Below are 14516 nucleotides of genomic sequence, written 5' to 3' on the forward strand. Positions count from 1 at the left end.
ACGATCGCTTAGTAAATGAGGGCCACTGACTTTGAGACCCCCTCACACACACACCCTACTCAATGCCGCCATCTAGTGGCTAATCAACTAGCAAACAAGACCATGTACCTGTATGGTCTTCAGTTCAATATAATGGAATACAATATCTGTGGAAGTCACAGAACTGTAAAAAGTCTGTCCAATCATTTTAAGTCGCCAACTTGAAATGATTGGATGGCTTACCTGCCTGTCAACATACCTATCTGCCTAGTGAGTGTCAATTCTTTTTCCCCAGTTTGGAGGAATGGCTTTGGAAGGAGGCCAGAAGGGACGGGCGGGGATTTTGTCTGTTACATTTTTCAAAATCTTTCAAAATGTATATTAAGTACAGGAAATAACAGGAAATCACAAACCACATACTGCTATATCACATAACCCATGGGCCAATTTTGATAAAAGGATGTAGAATAACTGAGGTTCGGGAGGAGAAAGACAACACCACAACATCATCAATTAAACCAAATGCACCTGGCCACGCTGCCAATCAACCCAAGTAGATACACCCACTGTGCTGATCAGGTAGCTTCCTGCCTATTATCCACAGTAGGTTCTATACATGGATGTATTCATAGAACTGGATGCAGTGACTACTGTACGTTGACGCCTCGTTCTTGAGAGTGACGCTTTTTGAACGGGGCCACCGACCCCTTTTGACATGCGCAGTTGTGTTTTCTCGCGTCACAGGCATCCGCAGTTGGTTCTATATGAAGCTGCCTAACCTACCTGTTCTCTCTCTTGTTCCTCCAATTTCACATCCCACCCCTCCCCATCTCCTCCTCTGCTCTTGAGCGCCATCTGTCTGCTATCCAGGTACCATGCGGGGATCCACCACCCATTATGAGCTCCGGGAAGCCCAGCAGACAACCCTAGTGGCTCACCTACCACACCTAGAGTCCCCTGTCCACACGTGTACTATCTCAGTTCATTCATTCAATTAATTCAAATCATTCATTCTCATTCATTAGTTTGTCAACCATTCATTCGTTCATTCCAGTTAACGTCCTTAACGTTCTCAGTTGTTAATGTGGTCTTTTGAATTTGTGAATCATATTTTGTGATTCACCAAGCCAAGGACTGCACCGAAATCAACAATAATATTTACTCAATCGAAACAATTAAACCCTTGATCTGTCAGTGAAACTATGTGGTCTTTATTACAGTAGCCTATATGAATGCTGACTGGTAGAAATTGTGCTTCTCTCAATATATATATTCTATATCCCTACTAACTATAAACTCTAGCATTCTTCCCAGAGAAGGAAGCTGATCAATCAACTATTTGCTGCATTGAATTATGTCCTCTGGGAAGTTTGGCAAGTAGCCTATTTCCCAGACCTTGGGGAAGTTCCCTTGTTTCAATGAGCTGCAATTTGAGATACTGCATATCTCAGCAATACATTATCCATATTGTCATAACGTGTTGCTTTGCCTTCCGGTAAGGACATCAACAGCGCACTGACCTCTGTTTCAGAATCATAGTAAAACAAGTGTTTTTCTTTTGTAATATTCTTATCAATAGACAACTACATCATGTTCGATTGGGTGTTTGAATTTGAATGTGTCTGCTTTGAAATCAGCAATCTGACAAATGTGTATGTTGTCCTGCCAATAGTACGCTTAACCATGTCAACAACCTGCTGCATTAGCCTGCTTTGATTGGGCAATGTTTCTGTAAATGAAATTGTATGCTGTTCTCTTTACTACAGATCAATGGAGACGAGTACAGTACCTCAAATTGCTGATGTGTGTTGTCTGGTCTTTTCCTGGACTCTTCTCAACTCTTCAAGCTCCTTTTCTGCCTCAGGTGTATATTGTTATAAGAAGAATAGTGAGAACAAGCCAGAGAAATGGGAGGAGGAGCTACTGTTGGGATACAAACCTGTAGTACTTGTTTGACCCAAGAGTGAGCACTCAAACTCACTCACTCACACAACACAATCCGAGTCCTGTTGCATGTGAGATAACCCTTTTCATAAACTACTGATATTTTGCTCATTCTAACATCTGTGTCTTGGTTCTGTTAAAAGTGGTGGCTGCAAATATGATTTAAAAGTATTTGCTGATATTGTTTTGCTGAAATGCCTATCCACTTTGATCTATGACATTGAAACCTGGGGTATGTTCATTGAAAATGTATTTTGTTTCATTGTTGTTTCGTTTAACAATTTTTTCATAATATGCTACAAGAAACTTGGCAGTTAATGGGGTTGAGGCCATGGTCTAGGAGGCAAATGCAATAGTATTTGTCATCAGTTTCACCCAATTATTATGATTGTTAAATTTGAAAGGAGATTGTTTTGAAGTTAATGGAACTGCACAGTCGAGCACTCGTCTCAATGAATATTTGTAATCCTGTTAGACCAAATGTCATGCCAAGGCTATAGGTATGACAGAAAACGAGGATTAGCAAATGCATGCAATGCAGGATTAGCACCATCATGGTGGGAAGGTCGAGACAGGAGGTTTTTGCTGGTCTCAGACCAGCGCTTACAGAACAGTATCACGTTTCAAATGGTTTGTGTGTACTTATTGGATTAGAGCTCTGAGATGTAATTTAGGATCATTATGATCATTTACATAGTAGAACAAGGACTAAAACATTGAAAGATTCTGCATAGTTAGCTCGTCAGTTCCTGGTCCACAGATTTTTATTAGTATTTTGTATTACTGGTATTACACATCAATTCAAGGCAAGGCAAGTTTATTTATATAGCACATTTCAGCCACAGGGCAATTCAAGGTGCTTTGCATGAGACATTAAAAGCATTAAAACAAAAAGCAAGACATTATAGACATTTAAAACAAAAAGCAGGACAAATTAAAAGCATTAAAACAAAAAGCAAGACATTATAGACATTTAAAACAAAAAGCAGGACAAATAGAATACAGGAATAAAAGTTACAGTGCAGTATACAGATAAACATAACTCCTCTTAGAAAGCAGTGGCAAAAAGTCTTCAGGCTTGTTTTAAAATAACCAAGAGTTGCAGCAGACCTGCAGTTTTCTGGAAGTTTGTTCCAGATATGTGGGGCATAAAAACTGAACGCTGCTTGTCCATGTTTTGTTTTAACTCTGGGGACAGAAAGCAGACCTGTGCCAGACGACCTGAGGGGTCAGAAACAAAAAACTTTATTTCTTAAACAGAAATATCCATGCTAAGTTTACCAGACCGAGTGTTAAAATATGTTTTATGTCCTCAAAGATTTACTAGATTTATCAAGTTTGTTGAGGCACCAAAGTCAAGGATACAAAACACATCATGTCACATGACACATGTATGTTTTATTTATCCTTTATTTATACAGGGAAAATCTGTTGAGACCTTAGTCTGTTTAAAAGCACCCAGATTACAGCCATGAAATAATCTACATTAGCAATATGAAACAATTATTTACATTAGGAAGTGTGATATTGGGTGCATTGATCTATTTGAATGAGTTGTGCATTTATTCCCTGTAATAAAAAAAAGCACACTATGTTTTAGAGTTGTGTGTGCCTCTCCAGATATGTATTCCTCTGGTTTCACTGAAACCAGAGGAAACTGAACTCCTCTGGTTTCAGTGAAACTGACACCCCCCCCCCCCCCCCACCACACACACACACACACACCCTCCATGAATGGCATGTGGCTGGCAAAACCTGAATGAGTTCTACTGCAGATTTGAAAGACAAAGGAACAGCCTGGACCCTCCATTACAGCCACTTGCAACCCTACTCTACCAATACCTGTCCTATACAGTCTCTACCCCCCCCCCCCCACACATACACACCTCCCTCCTGGTTGAGAGAGAAGGGACAGAACACACCCAGAAACTGGACTGGTCTCACCCTCCACGCTTAAACCCTGGCCGGCCATCTATCTTTATGTTCACAGATCTATCTATCTATCTATCTATCTATCTATCTATCTATCTATCTATCTATCTATCTATCTATCTGTCTGTCTGTCTGTCTGTCTGTCTGTCTGTCTGTCTGTCTGTCTGTCTGTCTATCTATCTATCTATCTATCTATCTATCTATCTATCGAGGAGTGGGGGGGTGTGGTGGTGGAGTAGGGGGAGGAGGAGGAGTAGGGGGGCGTGGTGGTGGAGTAGGGGGAGGAGGAGGAGTAGGGGGGTGTGGTGGTGGAGTAGGGGGAGGAGGAGGAGGAGGAGGAGTGGGGGGGCGTGGTGGTGGAGTAAGGGGAGGAGGAGTAGGGGGGCGTGGTGGTGGAGTAGGGGGAGGAGGAGGAGGAGTGGGGGGGTGTGGTGGTGGAGTAGGGGGAGGAGGAGGAGGAGTAGGGGGGCGTGGTGGTGGAGTAGGAGGAAGAGGAGGAGGAGTAGGGGGGCGTGGTGGTGGAGTAGGAGGAAGAGGAGGAGGAGTGGGGGGGCGTGGTGGTGGAGTAGGGGGAGGAGGAGGAGGAGAAGGGGGGCGTGGTGGTGGAGTAGGAGGAAGAGGAGGAGGAGTGGGGGGGCGTGGTGGTGGAGTAGGGGGAGGAGGAGGAGGAGTAGGGGGGCGTGGTGGAGGAGTAGGGGGAGGAGGAGGAGGAGTAGGGGGGCGTGGTGGTGGAGTAGGGGGAGGAGGAGTAGGGGGGCGTGGTGGTGGAGTAGGGGGAGGAGGAGGAGGAGTAGGGGGGCGTGGTGGTGGAGTAGGGGGAGGAGGAGGAGGAGTAGGGGGGCGTGGTGGTGGAGTAGGGGGAGGAGGAGTAGGGGGGTGTGGTGGTGGAGTAGGGGGAGGAGGAGGAGGAGTAGGGGGCGTGGTGGTGGAGTAGGGGGAGGAGGAGGAGGAGAAGGGGGGCGTGGTGGTGGAGTAGGGGGAGGAGGAGGAGGAGTAGGGGGGCGTGGTGGTGGAGTAGGGGGAGGAGGAGGAGGAGTGGGGGGGCGTGGTGGTGGAGTAGGGGGAGGAGGAGGAGGAGTAGGGGGGCGTGGTGGTGGAGTAGGGGGAGGAGGAGGAGGAGTGGGGGGGCGTGGTGGTGGAGTAGGGGGAGGAGGAGGAGGAGTAGGGGGCGTGGTGGTGGAGTAGGGGGAGGAGGAGGAGGAGAAGGGGGGCGTGGTGGTGGAGTAGGAGGAAGAGGATCACAGCCGTTAATGGCTACAGACCAGTTATTCTGACTACTGTGGTAATGAAGACCTTGTGCCTCATACTGTCACACCTCCAGGTCATCGTTGACCCTGTGGTCTGTGGACCACGTGATCAACATGAGCCTGCACCTCATACTACAGCCCCTGGGCACTCGCGGATCATATGCTAGGATCTTATTTTGTAGACTTCAGCTCCGCATTTGACACAATCAACACAGCTCTTCTTCAAGACAAACTCACCTAGGTAAATAGTAGCAGTAATAAATCCAATCAGATCAAACTTTATTTGTATAGCAAAGGCATTCCCAAACTGTGAGGCGAGCCTCCCCTGGGGGGCCCCAAAGAAATTTAGGGGAGGCGCGGAGGGATGGTTAGAAGAAGAAAAAAAAGAAGGAAAAACTTGTTTTTTATTTTTTAATTGTCTATGGTTTTTATGAATGAAACGTGATTTTAGAGGTCAGAAGATCGAAATAAATAATGGGAGAGATGTATACTAATTTTGTGGATAGTGCAGAGAGAGCCTCCCTCCGCAGGCATGAATGTATTATGCGAAAACGTCATAACGTTAACTAGCAGCAGGTGCCACCGAGCTAACTTAGCTGTGTAACGTTATGGGCTAGCTAACGCTGCCTTGCAAAATGGACAAATCTGGGGGGTTGGGGGGGCGTGGGTGTGTCACTGTTTGCAGAGGGGAGGCCCACATTGATGGAGTTTGGGAACCCATGGTATAGCACATTTCATACACAGAGGCAACACAATGCGCTTTACAGAGAGCAATGGGGGGATGGACAAAGATCCTACCCCTAGATATCCCAGAGTTAGGCAGAAAACCAGGTCACTCCGGGGGCCGAAAAGGTGAGCTGTAAAAATTCTTCCCTGACCTCTCTACTCAACTCAACGAGACGATCGAGCGAGCTCCTGGAAAATGTCTACTGGCTAAGAACATTTACAGAGCAATAAACATGCGCTAAATACTTCATAAGAGAGACATCAGAGACATCATTATCAGTAAAGAGTTAAAGAGATACCTACATGGTAGGCCATGTGTTAGCTATCCCTGTAGTCCATGACAGGATATTTAAGTGAATCACATAAGGCACAATAAGCACTTAGCAGACAGGCGCCTATATAATAAAGAGCATGGGTTCCCAAACTCCATCAATCTGGGCCTCCCCTCTGAAAACAGTGACACACCCGCGCCCCCCCAACCCCCCAAATTTGTTCATTAAAAAAAAAAACAACTTTAAAATCACTTTTCATTCATAAAAACCATAGAAAATTCTAAAATAAAAAACATGTTTTTCCTTCTTTTTTTTCTAACCATCCCTCCGCACCTCCCCTGAATTTCTTTGGGGCCCCCTAGGGGAGGCCCGCCTCACAGTTTGGGAATGCCTGATATAGAGTAAACTAGGTAAAACCGCTAAGCAGAAGTGGGGAAACATAAAGCAGAGAGCCAAGAGAAATCAGGACCACAAGTGGGAGGAGAACATCAGCTCCATCATCAAGAAGGCACAGCCGAGGATGTTTTTCCTGCGCGAGGTTGAAGAAATTCAACCTGCTGCAGATAATAATTATGCCATTTTAACAGCCACCATAGAGTCCATCCTCACCTCATCCATTACCGTCTGGTTTGGTGTCTATTCTACCTGTGACAAGATATAAGCCTTATAATTAATGTACATATAAACTCACATAAAACATATGTATGTATAACCATTTAGCCTACAGCCTCATAGCCTAAGTACTTCACTTCTACTGTGTATACACTTTTATTTTTTATTTTGCTATTTTTTATCATGTTATACTTTATTGTTTTATTGTGCTATGCAAGTCATTATTTTCTTTTCAAATGTCATATCATGTTGAAACCATAACAAGGATATGTGATGATTTCTAGACCCCTGAGCTCAGCTTGCATAGCTTGGCTGCTCTGTTTTACGATGGTAGCAGGAGCCACTGGGGGATCCAAGTCTCCAATCGGGTGCCTGTCTATGCCCACATGACACATGACACCTCACCTCTGCTCCTTAAAAGGGATCAGACAGAAGCCTGGACAACACGCTTTACACACCACTGTAAGGTTGACATCCATGCATTCTCTTTGATGTGGGGTGATGCCAAAGTGTTGTTTAAGCTTAGAAGATTTAGGATAGGCTGTGATAATCTATGACATCATTCTTTTCATTTCTGCTGTGTTTTCATATTGCCACCTGTGTTTTTCCATCTATTATTGAATTGTGTTATAATATTATTTTGATAATTGATTAGTATAATTTCAATAAATATTATTAACTTTTGACCACGTCCGAGCGTCACCACATTATCTTAGGTCACTTGATTTAGTCAAGAACTCCTCCTACAGACTGAGATTGATGAATAAATTAGACTATTGATAAAGGTTATCTTGTTTCCCTGTACAAAACAGGGTGGTGCCCCATATACAAGTTGATTTAATGCATTAAATCCATTTTCTTTCATATTTGTGATAACCGCGGTATAATCATAAATTATACCGGTCATAGTCATAGCTCTAACCCTAGAACTCGCTACACTATGCTTTTGCATAGTGCATTAGTCCACTGCATCTCTCTGTTGGCACCACAAGAGGCAGTAGTCCCAGCACACCAAAATCAAGAAGGACACCAAAATCAACCCATCGATCTCCACTGCACAAGTAGATATGATATGATATGATACGACACTTTTATTTAATTAGGGAAGTCAATTGAAGGCAAAGCCCTCGATTACAATGATGCCCTAGAGCATAATAAATACATAAGAAAAACAAAATAAAAACATAAGAAAAACATTTGCATTAAATGCATACAGTAAATAAATAAAGCAAAGCATGTGAACAAAATGTATAAATAAAATATACATAGTCACAATAAAACACAATATTAAGCAAAACATGTACATACCTCTTTACAGACACTACCTAAAAGATCCTTGAACTTGTTCATAGAAACAAGACTGCTCAACTTAAGGGAGGCCTGTAGCTTATCCCACTTTTTGGGAGCATAAACATGAAAAGCAGAGTTTCCTAGTTTACAATTAGTGCGAGGGACCTGGAATGTAATGTATGACTGAGAACGAGGGTGTTGCACAGAGTCCCTAGGTCTTAAAAGCAGGGATAAATAAGAAGGTAACATTCCAGATATAACTTTATAAATAAATAACAGACAGTGTTGTTCTCTACGTCTGGAGAGAGAGGACCAACCAACTGTGTTATACAAGTCACAATGATGAGTTTTAACATTTCAACCAATGATTAAGTGAAGAACACTGTATACAGAATGAAGAGGCTTTAAGGTGGACTGTGTAGCATACATATACAAGGTGTCACCATAATCAAATACCGCTAATGTTGACTTTCGTTGTCTTTTATTATTGTCCTTATTAAGCTCTGCATTGTGTTTTGATTTCAATAAAAGACGGCCCCACTCTCACACAATACCACACAGTCCAGGGTCCCTTTTATGATGTATTCCAAATGAATCTCTCCAACACGGGATTTGAGCGACATTACAGAAGGTTTGACATACAAAAGATGATGGCATATAGTCTAATGTACAGTTGACCTCTCTGTATGCTGTCTGGACTCAAATCAAAGCATCGGAGCTCGAGCAAGGTTCTTATGGTTCGGGTGCCCCCCCCCCTTGTCTCTTCTCCGATAAGACTGTCTTTCTGGTCTCTTCTGTGGCCTTGTTTGGTCAAGATAAGCTACGCCGCCTCTGCGCTGACCACAACAATTGTGTTTGGCACAGAGTGTGCCAACCATGAAATGTAATCTTCTCATAAGTCTATGGAAGAGGGACACCGTTTCTTGCAGAAAACTCAAGCCGACAGCTATACTCAGAGGTCAATCATTATAATTAGGAACAGCTAACAGGATCAGATTAAACCAACATTTCTCTGAAAATCAACCAGATTCAACAGTAATATTAAAGACTTTACAATCATTTTTTGGAAAAACAGGACTTATTTCTGTACAAGAAACCAATTTTTTCTCATTGAATCAGTGAGGTACTCCACATGGGTCTTGAAGGATAGCATGTTATCTAACCAGATACTGAGGTATTAATAGGAATCAACTCTCAATTTCCTCTCGTTGTAGCGTGATAATGCCAGAGTTAACATCAGGTATATCTGATCTTGAGAAAAGCATACATTTTGTCTTACTGGCATTCAACATTAACCTGTAACTAATGAGAGACCGCTGAAAATGTTAAAAGCAGATTGGAGGCTATTAAAAGCAGTTTCAAGAGTTTCAATCCTCACCTTCTGATTTCTTTAAAATCATGTGACAGAGAGCATTATAAAGTTAAATCTAAGTTACAGGTCTTAGTGAGAAATTACTGTCAGGGAGACAGCTGGATAAGCTCTCCTCTATAGGGACTGAATCAGGGTCTGATAAAACCACATTAGAGGTCAACCAGGTTACAAGAAGATATAAAATGTTGATTAAAAGCATCACAAATTTCTAATTTATTTGAAATTGGAGCATTTTCGGTACCAATCTCCTGAGGTAGAGTGGAAATCTGTCTGGGTTTAAGAGAATTCATAACTTTCCAAAATCTGGCAGAGTTGCCACGTGAGTTCTCAAAGGAAGCCAACTAATATTCCGATTTAGCTTTCCTAATCACATTAGTACATTTGTTACATAGTTGTGTAAAAAGCAACCAATCTGATGGATCTTTAGACTGCTTGGCTTTAAACCAGGCCAAATCTCTAGATCGGAGGGCTTTCTTGATCTCAGAATTAAACCAGGGATTGGAGTGATTTTTAATTCTGTAGTTTTTAAATGGAGCATGTACAGTATATCAGAGAGTGAATTAAAAGTAAGAAAAAACGGGCTAAGTGCTGATTCAGAATCAGTAGTTCGTATGCCCACCTCCCTTGTTCTCTGTAAAGCGCATTGTGTTGCCTCTGGGTATGAAATGCGCTATACAAATAAAGCTTTGATTGATTGATTGAGTAGTTAGACTAATTCTGTCTAGCTCCGAGTTAGAGAGATCAAATAAAAAGCTTTGTTCATTAAAATAATTTAAATTATGTTTCCTAATAAGTTGAGCTTTGGATTTAATTCTTTTAGCTTTCCTAACACAAACAATTGGGCAATGATCACTACAACCTTATGCAAGGACACCGCTAGATAGATATCTGTGTGATCTATTTGTTAGAATAAGATAAATTAAAGGTGATCTAGACAGATCATCTAAGTTTGGCCTGGTTGGTGAAGAAATCAGCTGAGCTAAATTTAACTCTAGGCACAGGTCTTTCAACCTAGCAGAGTTACCAGATAACCAATTTAAATTCAGATCGCCTAGTACAATCAATTCTGTTGAGGCATATTCATTCATTCATTAATTCAAACCTTTATTTAAACTCAAAAGGACACTGAGGTGCATGCACCTCATTTACAGCGTCACCGAGTGAACAATGCACACATCAAATAAACATCACATCACACATCAAATAAAACAATTACAACTCGAATCACCAAAGACAGAGATCATGTTTTTAAACTCTGTGATTGAGGGGAGAACCTCCATCTTCAACCGAGTCTGAATGTCATTCCAAGACTTTGGAGCAGTATACGAGAACGCTGTCCTGCCAAGCTCTGTATTAGCTCGAGGGACCTTAAAAACAAGCCAGTTACTGGAACGAGTCTGATAGGAAGGAACGTTCCAGTCCAGTAGGGCGGCAATATAAGGGGGTAGTCTACTGATAACCGCCTTAAAGATATACAGATACCAGTGATGGTCACGCCGAGCTGCTAGGGATGACCAACCAACTTTACTGTACAGAATACAATGATGTGTATCATACTTGTCTTCTGTAATTAATCTAAGTGCAGAGTGGTTCACAGAGTCCACAGGTTTCTATGTAGAGGCTGCAGTGTGCTGATAAATTACGTCACCATAATCAAGAACAGATAAAAAAAAATATTGATTCAATAACCCTTTTGCTACAGAACCGAGGGAAGTTAGATCCATTTCTATACAGAAAGCCAACCTTCTGGCGCAGCTTAGAGGCAAGATTCTCAACATAGTATTTAAAAGATAATTTTTCATCTATTTCATATGTCATAAGTTTACCTAACTCCTCTAAAGCAGAAGTAGGCTACGTGAGGCAGGATGGCGATAAACACCAATTACAGTGATCTGGTCATCACCCCCCACACAAATGTCTAAAACCATATATTCAAGGTGCCTTGGAACTGAGTAGGTTGCTAATTCATGAACAACAAGGTTATCTTTAACATAGAATCCCACCTGCATTTAAATTTCTATCTAATCTAAAAATGTTGTAACCCTCAAGAGCAATATCTGAGTTAGATACCCTCTCAGAAAGCCATGATTCCGAAATAATACATATATGAGGGGAGGTGTCATCCATTAAGACATGAAAATCATCTAATTTAGGTAATAAACTCCAGATATTTAAATGTAGAAATCTTAACCCATCACATAATTTAAAATCCTGTTATGACTTCAAGTCACTTGCTATGAGTACATCCAGGGGTGGGTGGAATAACAACATTAACAGTGGGAGAAGATAAATGGTGTCAGTCAGCCAGGCTGTGAATGTAACTGATAATGTTATCAGCTAAGACTGTTATGACTGGGTTGGATTTGGACCCAAACGCACGACACCGGAGGCAGAGAAAAAATGCAAAGCCCAAAGGGCGGTTTAATAATAAATTAATAAGTCCAGCAGGCAAGGTCAAAAACGATAAACAGGCAGGGGTCAGGCGATCAACAAACAATGTCCAATATCCGTAATCCGTAGTCAAAGTCCATATCCAGAAGGGGGGTCAGGGAATCCGTGTTTCAGTCCAGGGGTGGTGATAGCAGGCAAGCCGAGCACTGCACACTGGGTCTGGAGGGAAAATAAAACGGAACGAGAAAAAATGGATAAGCAAAACTGAAAACAGAGATACGGACAGCAATCAACAAGGTAGGCTAAGCTGGCTAGGGTACTTGCCACAGGTATTCTATGGGAAGTTCTGGCGATGAGCATGGAGAAAACCAGGGTTCTTGTAGGCAGGCGATGATGATGATTGGGACCCGGTGCGCAGCACTCAGCCGTAAGCGCGTTCACTAATCACCACGATTGCCTTCACCTGTGGCGTTGGAGCGCACGCTGTGCGCGTGCTGAGGTGCTGGGCGTCTCAGGATTACTCTCAGGAGGCGGGAATTCGGGAGACCCCGAACGCCGTGGGGTAGAGCCGGACCGACGCACGTTGCGTCGGGCCACCGGCAAGCTCGGAGGAGCGGAGGGGAATGCGCGCGGAGGTGCCGCCGTAACAGGACCCCCCCCCAAGCGGGAGCCACCTGGCGACCGACCGGGGGCATCAGGATGGGCCCGGTAGAAGTCGCGGAGGAGAACAGGGGTCATGATCTGGGACCGAGGAACCCAGCTCCGTTCCTCCGGGCCATACCCCACCCAGTCGACCAGGTATTGGAACCCGCGGCCCTGGCGGCGGACCTTCAGCAGCCGCCTCACCGCCCACTGAGGGTGGCCATCCACCAGCTGCGGAGGGGGCGGCGCGGGAGCCGGTGGCACGAGGGTGCTGGTGACGACGGGCTTGACCCGAGACACATGGAAAACCGGATGGACCCGGCGAAGGGAGGCGGGGAGAATCAACCGGACAGCGGCGGGGTTGACGACCCGGTCGATGAGGTAGGGCCCGATGAACCTCGACGCCAGCTTCCTGGAGGAGACGTGGAGGGGCAGGTCAGCAGTGGAGAGGTAAACCCGTTGACCGACCTGGTACACCGGGGCCGGGACACGCCGCCGGTTGGCACCGCGGGAGGCGCGCGCTGTAGCGCGGAGCAGGGCGGACCGCACTGCGGACCAGACCCTCCGGCACCGGCGGAGATGAGCCTGGACTGACGGCACCGACGCCTCGGCCTCCTGGAGCAGGAACAGGGGAGGTTGGTACCCCAGGGAGCACTCGAAGGGTGACATGCCGGTGGAATCGCTGACCATGGCGTTCAGTGAGTACTCGACCCAGGGCAGGTCCTGACTCCAGGAGGATGTGTGAAGGGAGGACATGCACCGGAGGGCTGACTCCAGGCTCTGGTTGGCTCTCTCCGCCTGGCCGTTGGTCTGTGGATGGTAACCAGAAGAGAGACTGACCGTGGCCCCAATCCCCGCACAGAATGCCCTCCATACCTGAGACGTGAACTGGGGTCCACGGTCAGACACCACATCCTGGGGCAGACCGTAGAGCCGAAAGACGTGCTCAGTCAGCAGCTCCGCCGTCTCCATCGAGGTGGGGAGCTTGGGTAGGGCCACGAGGCGCACAGACTTCGAAAACCGGTCCACAATGGTCAGGATGGTGGTGTTTCCCCGGGAGGGAGGGAGACCGGTCACGAAGTCCAGAGCGATGTGTGACCACGGACGACTGGGCACAGGAAGGGGTCGCAACAGGCCAGCCGGCGGCTGGTGGGATGCCTTGCTGCGGACGCGGGTGGTGCAGGCGGAGACGAACTCTCTGACGTCCGCTGCCATGGTGGGCCACCAGAACCGCCGGCGTAGGAAAGACAGCGTACGGTGGGAACCCGGGTGGCAGGCAAACCGGCTCGCATGTCCCCACTGGAGGACACGGGTCCGGACGGCAGCCGGGACGAACAGCCGGTTGGGCGGGCCAGTCCGGGGGTCGGGTTGGGTGCGCTGGGCCCTCCTGACCACTGCCTCGACGTTCATGGTGACCACCCCGATCACCCGGGAGGCGGGAAGAATAGTGTCCGGAGTGGTAAGATCCTCCCCTGCCGCATAAAGCCGAGACAGTGCGTCAGCCTTGGTGTTCTTGGACCCCGGACGGTAAGTGATGTGGAAATTAAACCGTCCGAGGTACAGGGCCCAGCGCGCCTGACGGGAGGTCAGCCGCCTGGCCGACCTGAGGTAGGTCAGGTTCTTGTGGTCCGACCAGACGGTGACGGGGTGCTCCGCGCCCTCTAGCCAGTGCCGCCACTCCTGGAAGGCCTCCACAACAGCCAGCAGCTCCCTGTTGCCGATGTCGTAGTTCTCCTCTGCAGGTGTGAAGCGGCGGGAGAAGAAGGCGCAGGGATGCATCTTCTGGTCGGCCGCTGACTGTTGTGAGAGAACCCCGCCGAGACCCGTGTCTGAAGCGTCCACCTCCACGGTGAAGGGCCTCGAGGGGTCGGGATGAAGCAGGACCGGCGCGGAGGTGAACCGCCTCTTGAGGTCGGTGAAGGCGGCACTGGCTGCAGGTGTCCAGGTAAAAGGACGCAGAGAGGAGGTGAGGGCAGTGAGGGGAGCGGCCACCCGGCTGTAGTCCCGTATGAATCGCCGGTAGAAGTTGGCAAAGCCAAGGAAGGACTGCAGCTGCTTACGGGTGGTGGGTTGGCTCCACTCGACGACAGCCTGGATTTTCTTGGGATC

The sequence above is a fragment of the Borostomias antarcticus genome (genome assembly GCF_949987555.1).
Source record: "Borostomias antarcticus genome assembly, chromosome: 11".
Taxonomy (NCBI): domain Eukaryota; kingdom Metazoa; phylum Chordata; class Actinopteri; order Stomiiformes; family Stomiidae; genus Borostomias; species Borostomias antarcticus.